The following is a 13,325-nucleotide window of genomic DNA, read 5'->3' on the forward strand; positions in this document are numbered from 1 at the left end:
AGACTTTCAGTCTGACGTTGATGACATGAAATCATCATCGGGTTTTGTGTTCATCTTAGCAAATGGGGCAGTGTCATGGAGAAGTTGCAAGCAAGACACCACAGGAGATTCTATGACTAAGGCTGAGTACATCGTTGTGAGTGACGTAGCGAGGATGCAGTATGACTTCAAAAGGTTTTGGATGACCTTGGAGTCGTACCCTCTGTTGAGAGACCCACTACGCTGTATTGTGATAACAGCGAAGCGATTGCTCAAGCAAAGAAATTGAGCTCTCATCAAACGTCCAAGCATGTAGTTAGAAAGAATCATGTGACACGGGAGATCATTGACATAAGGGATGTGGCTATTGCAAACGTTGCTTCAGCGGATAACGTGGCAGACCCTTTTACCAAGCCTCTTAGTCAAAAGGTGTTTGACAGGCATATTGAGGGGATGAGTCTGAGATATATGCATAACTGGCTTTGTGGGCAAGTGGGAAACTGTTAGAGTAAGTACCCTAAAACCCAGTATATTTCGCATGTTAATCAATAAAAGTTTCTTTTCATGATAATTTATGGGTACTAAAAGTTAAATATATGTGATATGTTACTTGTTATTGACACATATTTGTCCTTAGGTAGCTGTTAGCCCACGGGTTTCCGTGGGTTCAACTAATCATCTTTTCCTTGTTATTTTGATGCTAGCAAACCTGAATTAATTAGTTGTTATGGACTAATGTGTTGCCTTGGAGTATTGTGCCTTAAACAGGAACTTCACATGTCATATCTCATTACACAATACAACATAACACATGGCTTGAGGATCAACATGCGGAAAGGAAATAAGAGAGCTTGCACACATTGGAGCGATCATTCTTAGAAGATTTTCAAGCATAGAGCTCAACTTAAACATCCCACAAGCATGCCTTGCACAATGCCAAGAGGAGCTTGAAGATGAACAAGTGTTGGTGACTATCTCAAGCATTCAAAGTGAAAATCATTGAAGAAGAGGAAGTCACATGTCCCAAAGCTTTCTCAAGTGTTCACTTACAAGCCAAAAGCCCAAGTAAGACCGTTGAAGCCAATACGATCAAGGTGCTAAGTAGTTTTACATTTTTAGATTGTATTGGAGATCTCCTTCAAATGGTTTTGCATTCCAAAGTGTTTTTCAAACCTCTTTCAAAACCAACCTTAAAACGTATATGTATTTCATAGAAAACTATTTTCAAAGGTCCTAAACTTAGTAAAACAAAAATCCAGAGCTCAAGGAACCAAAGCCCAAGTGGCAACCAACGTTTACAAATGAAAAGAAATGACATTAGCACTTGAATTATGAAAACAACAGCTTAAACCTGATTTAATGGGTCCAAAAAAATTTCAAATATTTTTAAAAATATATTTAGCAGATAGATCTCATCGTTTCTATTCAAATCAAGTATAAGAGCGTCAAAATTCGTTAAGAAACGAGTGAGATATGAATTTTAAAAGATCGCGGCAAAAAACTATTTTTCCAGCCGCAATCGACCGGAGCACTAAATTTGCCGTTTTTTAAAATTCCAGACACCCTTCCATGAGCGACCGAGCGACCGGGACTGCGCGAGAAACTAGTCGTTGGGGCTTAACGGCTAGTTGTTTTTTTTATCCGTTTGTGATCTTCTCTTGCCCAAATTACCCGCAAACGGTCATAAATCATTATGGACTATAAATATAAGGTTTTATCATGGATTCAAAGACTTTTGGACTTATTGAAAATCTTATTTGAGCTTTAACCTTCAAAATCCATTGTTTCTCTTCAAGAGATTTGAAGTTGCATTTTCATACTTGAAGAAGATCTCCATAGGGCTTTATTGGTGTAATATTTTGGAGGGATTGTTTGTATTAGCCTATCAAGAGGCATTGAATGAGCTTTATCTTCTTCCATTCTCATTGTAATTGGGGTCTGTGATTCGGCCCAACAACAAAAGTGAATCCAATTCGCGAAGAGGAGAGATCCCTTGGAGGTGGTTTGCGAAGAAGATTAATCTCCTTGGAGGTGGTTCACGAAGAGAAGTAATTCCCTTGGAGGCGGTTTGCAAAGAGGGTTGATCTTCTTGGAGGCATTTTTGCGAGAGGGCTTGTTCCCTTGGAGGCAATGTACCTTGTAAAGCTTGGGACTCGGCATTTGAAGAGGTCCATTTGTAACCGAGCCACTATAAATCTTTATGTGGTCTCCTTGCTCTCCTCCTTGCCTCCTTTGGGTGTTTGGTAATATCTAACCTTTCTTTATGCTTATAATCATTTGAACAAGGGTTAGATTTAAACTTATAATGCTTTACAAAATCTTAATTAAACTTATAATTGCTAATCGTTAAAATTGTTTTAACATTACACTTAATTAGGGCAAAAATTTTAATTACCCAATTCACCCCCCCTCTTGGGTTGCCTATTGGAATTTCAATTGGTATCAGAGATAAGGCTCTTATACAGGCTTTCTATTAAAAACCTTCAAGAGAAAGATCTATTTGGCAACCTAATGGCATCTAGACTCCCTTTCTTTGATGGTACCGGCTATGGATCTTGGTCGAGCCATATGAAGTCCTACCTAAAGGGTCTAGATAATAACATATTGAAGATAATTAAAAATGATTTTGTGCTAAACTCTAAATCTAAAGCAATTAGTGATTATGAAAGAAAAATATTTTATTTGAATTCCAGAACAATGATACTGTTGTGTTGCTCATTGCCACCTTACATGTTTGCCACTATTTCATCATCTAAAAATGCTAAAGAAATATGGGATTCAATTGAAAACAAATATTGAAAATGTGTATCTTTCAACCAATGCACTACACTATATGATGATGATATTGAAATAAGAAATATGTCTTATGAGAAATTATTTGACACTTGTGAAAAGATGCATGATAGCCTAATGGAACAAGTTTCTAAAAGTACTGAACTAAAAAAGGAAATGAAAAGATTGAAAAATGAATTTGACACACTTCTAACCAAAGAAGAAAATCTATTTGAAGAAAATAAAAAATTGAAAAAGACAAACAATGAACTTTTTGAAAAATATAAAATGTTAAGTGAAGAAGCAGTAGAACTAAGATCTAGAACATCTCATCAAATAAACTATTTGCAAGATAAAGTAGAAGAGATAAAACTAGAAAAAGAAAAACTTTTATTGGAAAATAACACCCTACAAGAAAATGTTAAACTTGTTTCCAATCATAAAATTTCTTGTAGTTCATATTGTTGTTCATCTACCTACTCTTATGGATCATGAAATTATTGTGGTAGACTTGGACATTACAAGTCTAAATGTAGGTTTAGATTTGTAAAATCAAACAAATTTGTGTGGAGAATAAAAGACACATCACATAACACAAATTTGGTTGGAACCAAGATGATATGGCTTCCAAAACCCCTCACTTGAATCTTAATCATGATTGTATAGTAGATTTAGGGTTTGTGCTTCAATGTTATATCATTTTTATATACTACTAGATACTTTGCATTTGATTATGATGTAAAATATTGTATCTAGTCACTTTGCGCATGAATGGTTATATCTTTTGTACTTTTGTATGCTAGATGATATACTTTCGAAGAAGATTGATCTCTTTGCATCTAGTTGTTTGTGCTTATATTGAAAAATCCTTTGAAGAACATCAAGAAGATACATGCATTAGAAGTTGGTCAATGCTTCGTATCTCATGTGCACTTAATTGTCATATTTATTGAAAAAGTTCACTAGCTACCTCACATCTTGTATCTAGTCTATACTTGCACTTAAAAGTTATATCACTTGAAAATGTATTATAGATACACATATACTTATCTTGATTCATCTATATGTATCTATATTTAAGTATTCGTGCCATTAATATCATGATATATTATGTTGATCTCTATAAGCTCATGTTACTATGCACAATAAACTACATTTCACTTATAATGGTATGATCATGTTCATTGGTCTAAGTGTTTGGTACCTCACTTGAAGCTTTCTCATACACTTAGTACCAAAATTGACCTATAGGAACAGCTTAGGTTGTTTCAAGCTAGGTCCCTAAGTTTTATCTTGCTATTGCTAGACTTATATATTGATAATGTCACTCTAGCAAACATAAAAGAAATGATAGAAAATAAAAAAAAATGCATGTATAATCAAAATCATTGTAAATCAAATCTTAGACTTCTCTAAATCAACAAGATTGAGTCAAAACAAAAAACTTAGTGAATTTCCAAAATAATTGTTAATATCCTAAGAAATTTATAAGTTGATTCATTAGTCCAAGGTGTTTATCATTCATTACACTCATGAATATCCTTGGCTTTTGATGTAATCCCCTTTAACTCAAAATCTTACACCTTGTAAGGGATTATGAAACTTGGTTCAATATGAGAGATTCATATGACATGTATATGAATATCATTGAACTAGTCATATTTATAAGCTTCAATATGATCACTCATTTATGACATGTATATCACTTGTTTTTGAAATAAGTTTAAAAATAACATAAAACCCTCGAACAAGTGAAATTTGATTAGAGGAAGTGTTAAGAAATTCTAATTATCTTAAACCCTTCACACTAAACCTATGTGCACTAGAAAAATAAAAATCAAGATAAAATCTCAAAGTGTGCACATTGAAACACGTGATCACTATGGAGTTTATATGATGTTTGTGTAATTTATCATCTATATGACGTTGATAAGTTCACAAAATGATTGAACTTGAAATATTCTGAACATGTGAACTTCAAACTAAAGTGGAATCATTAAATGAGACAACTATTAAAATCCACTTAATGAGAGGGATGAGATTTAAGGTGATCTATATACACCCACACTATGCCTATACACGTGATCTATGTATATCATAGGAAAGTCTCACAAGCTAGATCACTATAAGTTTGAGTCATTTGAAAACATTCCATCATACACTCAAACTTGTATCTCATGACCTTATTGTAAGTTGAACATCATTAAGATCATGAGATTATGCCTAAAAAGCCAAACGTGTGCTAATAATTGAAATATGTATATAATTGGCTTTAAAAGATAAAAATTGAAATGAAATGTGTTTTGGCAATCATGCTTAATCATTGAATCAAATTTAAACCCATCAAAACACATGGAACATCTTAATAAGGGATAAGAAAATGAAACTGAAAACAAACATTCCCTTAAAAAAAATTAGTATGCCTCTTGTAGGAAATTTTAAAAGAACTAGTTATCTTCACAATAGGATAGAGTTGCTTATCCTAGGATAGCATGCTTAGATGATCGAATTCACTTTCCTAGGTTTGTAGTTCAATTGATGAAAATATAGCACTCTATATATGTGATATCACCCCTTGATTGATATTAGCTGGAAGGCAAAGATGTTAAACCTCAAGGTTAAAAGCTATTCAATAGGTGCTCATGCCTTCTTTTGAAGGAACGGTACCATTATCTTAATTAAAACATCTAATCATTTGGCTATATGCCAACATCTAAGCCTTGACCAGTTTTATGTGATTAAACTTGTTGTATATGTATATACTTATATGTATGCATTTATTCAAGGGAGCATGTGTTGCTAGGATGTCTCACCGACTCATTTGATATCATTTGAGTATCCTTAGCAAACATGTAATTGTAGCCCAAGGGTTGTTTTTTCAACTAATCACTTCACAAACCCTTGGTGACTCTGTGTTGGACAGCCCTTTGGATTCATATTTTGTATGAGTCTCTAACAAAGGTGGAGCTATATATGCAATATATGTCCTCTTTTTGTCTTATCATATGTTGTTTGATATGTATATTACATTACATATGATAAGTACACTCATTTGGAGCCCCATTGCTCCATTTGTGTTTAAGTTGGAACTTGTCTTATGCTTTCATTTTGAGACCATCTCTTATTTATGACAGAAGCCCATAGCCTGAGCATCAGTGTCACATCCTCTTAGGATTTAGACTTATCTTAGATAGACTCATATGTTACTATCTATGCCAATGATAAGTATCATATTCTAGAGCTTCATCTTGAAGATCGTCTAGAATTCTCTTTCATAGGATCCTATAATGAAAGAATTATCTCATCTCCTATGAATTGCACACTCTTATCATGTGCTTTTGAAGCTAAGTACATCATTCTCCATGATAAGATCTATTGGTTATGCACTCACTGTCATATCATTAGCCATTTTGCATTGTCATGCCTTGTCTTATAGGTTTTACCAAAGGCCAATGACAAATATGTAGGGGGAGAGCCAAAGTGTCTCATCTTCTTGTTTATATGGACCATAATGATATGCTCACAATATCCATTGCCTCATTAGTTGTGTTTAACATGAAAATCTTCTAGATCGAATATAAAAAAAAAAAAAAAAACTGCTTGTCTTGCACTATACTTGTTAAAACTCTATGATAAACATTAGGAGTGCTTAAATGTTAAAATATTTATGCTCATAGGCTCCTTCAGGTTGTATTTAGAATGTCCATGCTAGAAATCACCCTTTGATTGTGATTAAATTGCATATTTTTACTTGCCTTACAAGAAAAAAATGGGTGATCACTTTAGTTTCTTATATCACTTCACTCCTATCATGAATTTTTCACTTTGAGCATCTTATAAACATGATAAGTAGGTAGAATGAGTGATTATTGCATTGCTTGGCATTACAATTTAATTTTGTATTGTTAAAACCTCCCTTTTTGCTGCTGCCAAAAGGGGGAGAATTTTGGAATTGATTAGGAAGTCCATGTTTATATGCGCTACATGCTTTATATTGATGATTTACACTTGTGCATATAGTGAGGGGGAGTATTACACTTCATTTTATATCTCTTTGATATTATTTGTCAATCTATTTTGGTACCTTCCTCATAATCAATTTGGTTTGCCATCATAAAAAAGGAGGAGATTATTAGTCCAAGGGTTCCAATGGGTTCAACTAATCACCTTTTTCTTATTGTTTTTTTACTAACTAACCTAAATTGATTAGTCTTTATAAACTAAGGTGTTGCCTTGGAGTATTGTGCCTTAAACAGGAACTTCACATGTCATATCGCCATTACACAATACAACACAACACAACACAACACATGGCTTGAGGATCAACATGCGCAAAGGAACTAAGAGAGCTTGCACACATTGGAGGTATCATTCTTGGAAGATTTCTAACTATAGAGCTCAACTTAAAGATCCCACAAGCATGCCTTGCACAATGCCAAGAGGACCTTGAAGATGAACAACTGTTGGTAACTATCTCAAGCATTCAAAGTGAAGATGATTGAAGAAGAGGAATTCACGTGTACCAAAGCATTCTCAAGTGTTCACTTACAAGATAAAAGCCCATGGAAGACCTTTGAAGCCAATACGATCAAGGTGCTAAGTAGTTTTACATTTTTAGATTGTAATGGAGATCTCCTTCAAGTGGTTTTGCATTCCAAAGTGTTTTTCAAATCTCTTTCAAAACCAACCTTGAAACCTACATGTATCTCATGAAAAACTATTTTCAAAGGACCTAAACTAAGTAAAACAAAAGTCCATAGCTCAAGGAACCAAAGCCCAAGTACCAACCAAAGTTTACAAATGAAAAGAAATGACATTAGCACTTGAATTACGAAAACAACAGCTTAAACCTGATTTAATGGGTCCAAAACATTTTCAAATATTTTTAAAAATATTTTTAACAGATAGATCTCATCATTTCCATTCAAATCAAGTATAAGAGCATCAAAATCCGATAAGAAACGAGTGAGATACGAAGTTTAAAAGATCACGATAAAAAACTATTTTTGCAGCCTCGGTCGACCGGCCCAGTCGACCTCCTCACCCCGGTCGACCCGGGGCACTAAATTTACGATTTTTTTAAATTCCAGACGCCCTCCCGCCCGACCCCGGTCGACCTGGACTGCGCGAAAAACTAGCCGTTGGGGCTTAACGGCTAGTTGCTTTTTCTATCCGTTTGTGATCTTCTCTTGCCCAAATTACCCCCAAATGGTATAAATCATAATGGACTATAAATATAAGGTTCTATCATGGATTCAAAGACTTTTGGACTTATTGAAAACCTTATTTGAGCTTTGACCTTCAAAATCCATTATTTCTCTTTAAGAGCTTTGAACTTGCATTTCCATACTTGAAGAAGATCTCCATAGGGCTTTATTGATGTAATATTTTGGAGATTGTGAGCTTTTGATTGTCTGTATTAGCCTATCAAGAGACATTGAGTAAGCTTTATCTTCTTCCATTCTCATTGTAATCGGGGTCTACGATTCGGCCCAACAACAAAAGTAAATCCGGTTCGCGAAGAGGAGAGATTCCCTTGGAGGCGGTTTACGAAAAGGGTTAATCTCCTTGGAGGCGGTTCGTGAAAAGAAGTGATTCCCTTGGAGGCAGTTTGTGAAGAGGGGTGATCTTCTTGGTGGCGTTTTTGTGAGAGAGTTTGTTCCCTTGGAGGCGGTGTACCTTGTAAAGCTTGGGACTCGGCATTTGAAGAGGTCCATCATAGTGAAGAAAAATCCCAAGGAAAGACCAAGTACTTGGGTAGTGGAGTAGGTTCGTTTGTGACCGAACCACTATAAATCTTTGTGTGGTCTCCTTGCTCTCCTCCTTGCCTCCTTTGGTTGTTTGGTAATATCTAACCTTTCTTTATGCTTATAATCATTTGAACAAGGGTTAGATTTAAACTTATAATGCTTTTCAAAATCCTAATTAAACTTATAATTGCTAATCGTTAAAATTGTTTTAACATTACACTTGATTAGGGCAAAAATTTTAATTATCCAATTCACCCCCCGCCCCCTCTTGGGTTGCCTATTGGGATTTCAGTAGCAAAGTAGGAAATCCATGCTCATGGATTCACAGATTCTAGGGAGCAAGGAGATATGGATTTTGGTTCTTTGCAGACCTTAGTAGTTCCTAATTGGGGTTGTGTATACAACTTACATCTATCTTGCCTACATTCATGAGATGTAGAGTGACTTGTCTCAATCACTTGGGTAGTGGACCCGAGGCAAGATAAAATGGGTACGACAATGAGATTGCGTACTTAACATGATCACATTAGAATAGCTTGTGGACACGAGACAGTTGAGCTATTCTACTAGACAGGACCCTTCACATGTCCTTTGACCGGAGGGGTCATACTGGTATGTTGGCAAGTCTCTCATTTTTTGTCTATATAACCGTGGTTCTTATTGGAGTAACCAGAGGGTAGTACTAGAGTATTGGACAAACCTTCAAGGTCAATATTGATACCGACATGGAATTCTTTGCCTATTTAATAGGATAACATCTACGATTTTGGTCAAAGTAGTAGGCCTAGAAAAATATCTGGCCAGGTGGATTTGATAAAATGTTTATCAAAAGGATTTCACAAAATAAGTTTTCTTTTGAAATGGTTTTTAGCAAATGTATTTGCGGGCCGACACTGCTTGACTAAAACGTATACCATGAGTGAGCCTAGGGGGTAGTTAATGTCCACTCCCAATAGGACTCAACTCAGTAGATGTGGATTTGCAGAAAGGACTTGCACATTTGATGTGATCAGGGATATGATGATTTGACGGTTTTCTTCAGGGTTACGTCTCGATGGAGGCCACTGACTCAATGCGATTGTAGCATTAGCTACGGAGCAATAATCGCAGTGGGGCCCACTTGTGCGCTCTACAGGATCTATCGTTAAATCCCTGCTACGACCCCACTCACTACTCGATTGACCTATTATATTCTATTAGATAGAGGTCCCACATTTATTTAGTTACTCACACGAACTAGTTTCATGGCATTGGATGCATTGAAATAATGTACACAATGTATACAATGTATATGCACTTGGGATACATTGGGAATACCCAAATGGTTAAGTATTAATCATAAGGGTATTTTGGGAATATCTTAAATCATATTGGAGCTTTAATCCTATTGGATAGGATTGGATTGCAATAATTTAATTGGGAATTAAATAAAGAATGCAATGGGAATTTGAATTGGATAAGTGGACCCACATGGGACAAATTTGGGTGGGACCCATGTCCACACGCCCCATGTGGTGTGCCATTATCAATTTGAATTTCATATAATATTTGAAATATTATTACTTGATTTGTTTTGACAAATTAAAGCAACACATATGGTGAAATTCGAAAGAGAGAGAGAGAGAGAGAGAGAGAGAAGGAAACAATTGACCAAACAAAACTGAAAACAAGGAAACCACATGAGGCAACCCAAGGTTGCTGAGCAGCAAGTGACGCCCCCCCTTGGGCCCCCCATGTGGGTTTCCTACGTGGGGTGGCTAGTTTCCAAATTGGTGCTTCCAATTTTGACTAGTTTCCTTAGTTTTTTGGATTTCTCTAGAAACTTTAGATTGTGCAAATGGCAATTGAAAACTCTATAGATACAAGACAATGTGCTGGAGTTTTTTAAGATCTCACCCATAATTTCATGTGCTAGAAATTGGTAGAGACACCCCCAAAGTCTTTCTCTTCTTCTCCTTCAATTCTATAAACTAGTTTTGTCTTTTGAAGGTCAAAGATAATCATCCAACTAAGCTCCATTGATCTAAACATACATTCTCATATTATAATCTGATTTAGATCAGATTATAAAGTGAACAAAGAGTTCTACACAAGTTCCTTTGCGCCACAAAAGGAATCCATTAATTCAAGTTGCGGTTTCTCGTCGATTAGATCGCCGGCAGATTTTCGAGGAGTAGATCAAGCGGACGTGTTCTTTTCTATAGCAACTAAAGGTATTTATATTGTGTTCATTAAATCACAATCAAATCAATTTTCCCAAGGAATCTTGGGTTGGAGCAAAATATTTGTTCTACACGGTTTATTCTTCCGCTACGTGTAGCGATTTTGCTCGGGGTTTTTCAACCTTTCTAACATCCTCTAGTACACAACCAGCACTGGTCCTGCCTACATGAACATGTCGTGGAGTGGCTTTTCTTAGTCACTTGGGTAGTGGACCCTAAGCAAAAAAAGTAGGTGTGACGATGGGATCACGCATTGAACAGGATCACACTAGAATAGCACATGGACAAGTCTAGATAGGACCCTTTACATTTCCTTAGACCTTAGGTGTAATATTGGTCTGTGGGACCAGTCTAGATTCTTGGTCTATCTAACAGTGGTCCCTATGAGTCACCTGAGGGTAGTACTGGAGTCTTGGACAAACCCATGAGGCTAATAGGGATACCCTACATGGAATTTCTGCCCCTATTTTTTGGATATCATCTACAGTTTCGGTCAGAGCATTAAGCCTATACAATAGCCTGGTTAGGTGGATTTGATAAATGATTTATAAAATATTTTACGGAACAGCTGCATGTTTTTAAACAATTTTGCAAATACATTTGTTGGCCCTAACTGCTTGACTAGAAGGTATACCATGAGTGGGCCCAAGGCGTAGTATAAGTCCACCCCCTGTAGGACCCAACTCAGTAGATGTGGTAAGGAGAAAGGACTTGCACATATTAGATGTGATTAGGGGTATGATGATTTAACAATCATTTTCAGGTTGACTTCTCGATGGAGGCCACTAATCCAATGCGATTGTAGTTTTAACTACAGAGCAAGATCGCAGTTGGGCCCTTCATTGGGTTCTGCAGGATTGACTAGCGGATCCCTGCGACGATCCCACTCACAACTTGAATGACCCATTTATATCCTTTTGGATAAGTGTTTTGCATTTACTAGATTGCACGGACGGACTAGTTTCATTGCATATGATGCGAGGGAAAATATATGCGTCGATCTTTTGGTGTATATACACCATAGGACAAATTTGAAATACCTGATTAGTTAAAAGTTAACTAAGGGGTACTTTGGGAATTATGAAAAATATGGATATAGCTTTTATCCCATTGGATGGGAGGAAAATTAGTTTATTTAATTGGAGAACTAAATGACAAGTTTTATTTAATTACAAAATCAAAGAGTAAATACATAGACCTGGCAAAAGTAACCCGTGCCCGCAACCCGTGCCCGCGGGTCGACCCGACCCACTCGCAAATTTGCGGGTACGGGTCTGACTTTTAGTGACCCGTCAAATTTAACCCGCGGGTTGACCCAACCTACAAAAACACGGGCCGGGTCGGGTCAACCCGCGGGCACCTGCATTTTTACCGTAATTTTTAAGAATTTCTTGGAGAATGTTATCAGCACTTGATCATCCTATGGAAATGATTTTTGGAGCATAACCTATTTAGGCTATGGCCCATCTAATGGACGGTTTGGATCATCCGATGGTGTGGGCCATACCATACTTTTAATAAAGTGAGAGTGCCCTCAGTAGTGTTGATAACATTTCGTTTTTCTTTTATTTTTTCATAGGTGGTAATACTCTGTGCAGAGATGCGCACATGGCGAAGGTTTCTAGCAAAAGTAAAAGTAAAAGAAAAAAAAAAGTAATCATTACAAAACAAAAGTAAAATAACTGGGTTTATAAAGTTTGAAATGAAAAATTACGTATAAATGGTTATGAAGTTATAAAATTACGAGAAAAATACTAACAAAACATGTAGAGAGTTATGACAATTACTGGAAAAACTCGGTCAAATCATGAGAATTACAATCCCATATTATATTTGCGGGTGACCCGCGGGTTGACCCGGCCCACCCACGGGCCGCGCGGGTCACCAAAATTCTGACCCGCAAAAATGCGGGTCATCTCTTGACCCGACCCGTGTGACCCACACCCGCATCACCCGCGGGTTGACCCGGCCCAACCCACCCGTTTGCCAGGTCTATAAATACATAAAGGACAAATTTGGGAGGGACCCATGGAATTTTGTCCACCTCATTATTGGGCTGATTTTGTGTATAAATAAAACCCAAAGATAAAATCCTCAAAGATTTTGTGGTTTAAAAAATCATGGACTCTTTTTAAAATTCAAAATTGTTTTGAAGTTGGAAAGTGGAAAAATGTTTTGGGTTTTGCATTGGGGTGGTCTCACATGCAAAAACGTATCCACCTAAAGGGATACACGCTTTCTTATTTTGAGAGGATTTTAAAATTAAAACAAATCCTATTCCATATCTCGTTGGAGATAAAGTAGGAAAAGTTGATATTTAAAGTGGAGAGAGAATATTGGAGACTCTAGTGGAGATTTTTAGGAGATGACTTTGCAAAAGAAGGAAGACGCCCAATACTTTCTAATGTGTAGAGATTTGCACAATGTTAGTTTCCTTTATTTAAAAGAGCTAAAGAATAGTTTCCTAAAAAGCTAGTTTTAAGGAGAAATTTTAGGAAACTAAAACGGAAAATTAAAACACAATATGTAAGCACAAATAGGGACATTTGGAGTGATTTTATGTGCTAGAAAACTCATCTCTCTCTCTCTTGCTTTATTCTCT

This window comes from Tasmannia lanceolata, unplaced genomic scaffold (genome assembly GCF_043159265.1).
Source record: "Tasmannia lanceolata isolate RefF3 unplaced genomic scaffold, GAP_Taslan_0.1 ptg000024l, whole genome shotgun sequence".
Lineage (NCBI taxonomy): Eukaryota > Viridiplantae > Streptophyta > Magnoliopsida > Canellales > Winteraceae > Tasmannia > Tasmannia lanceolata.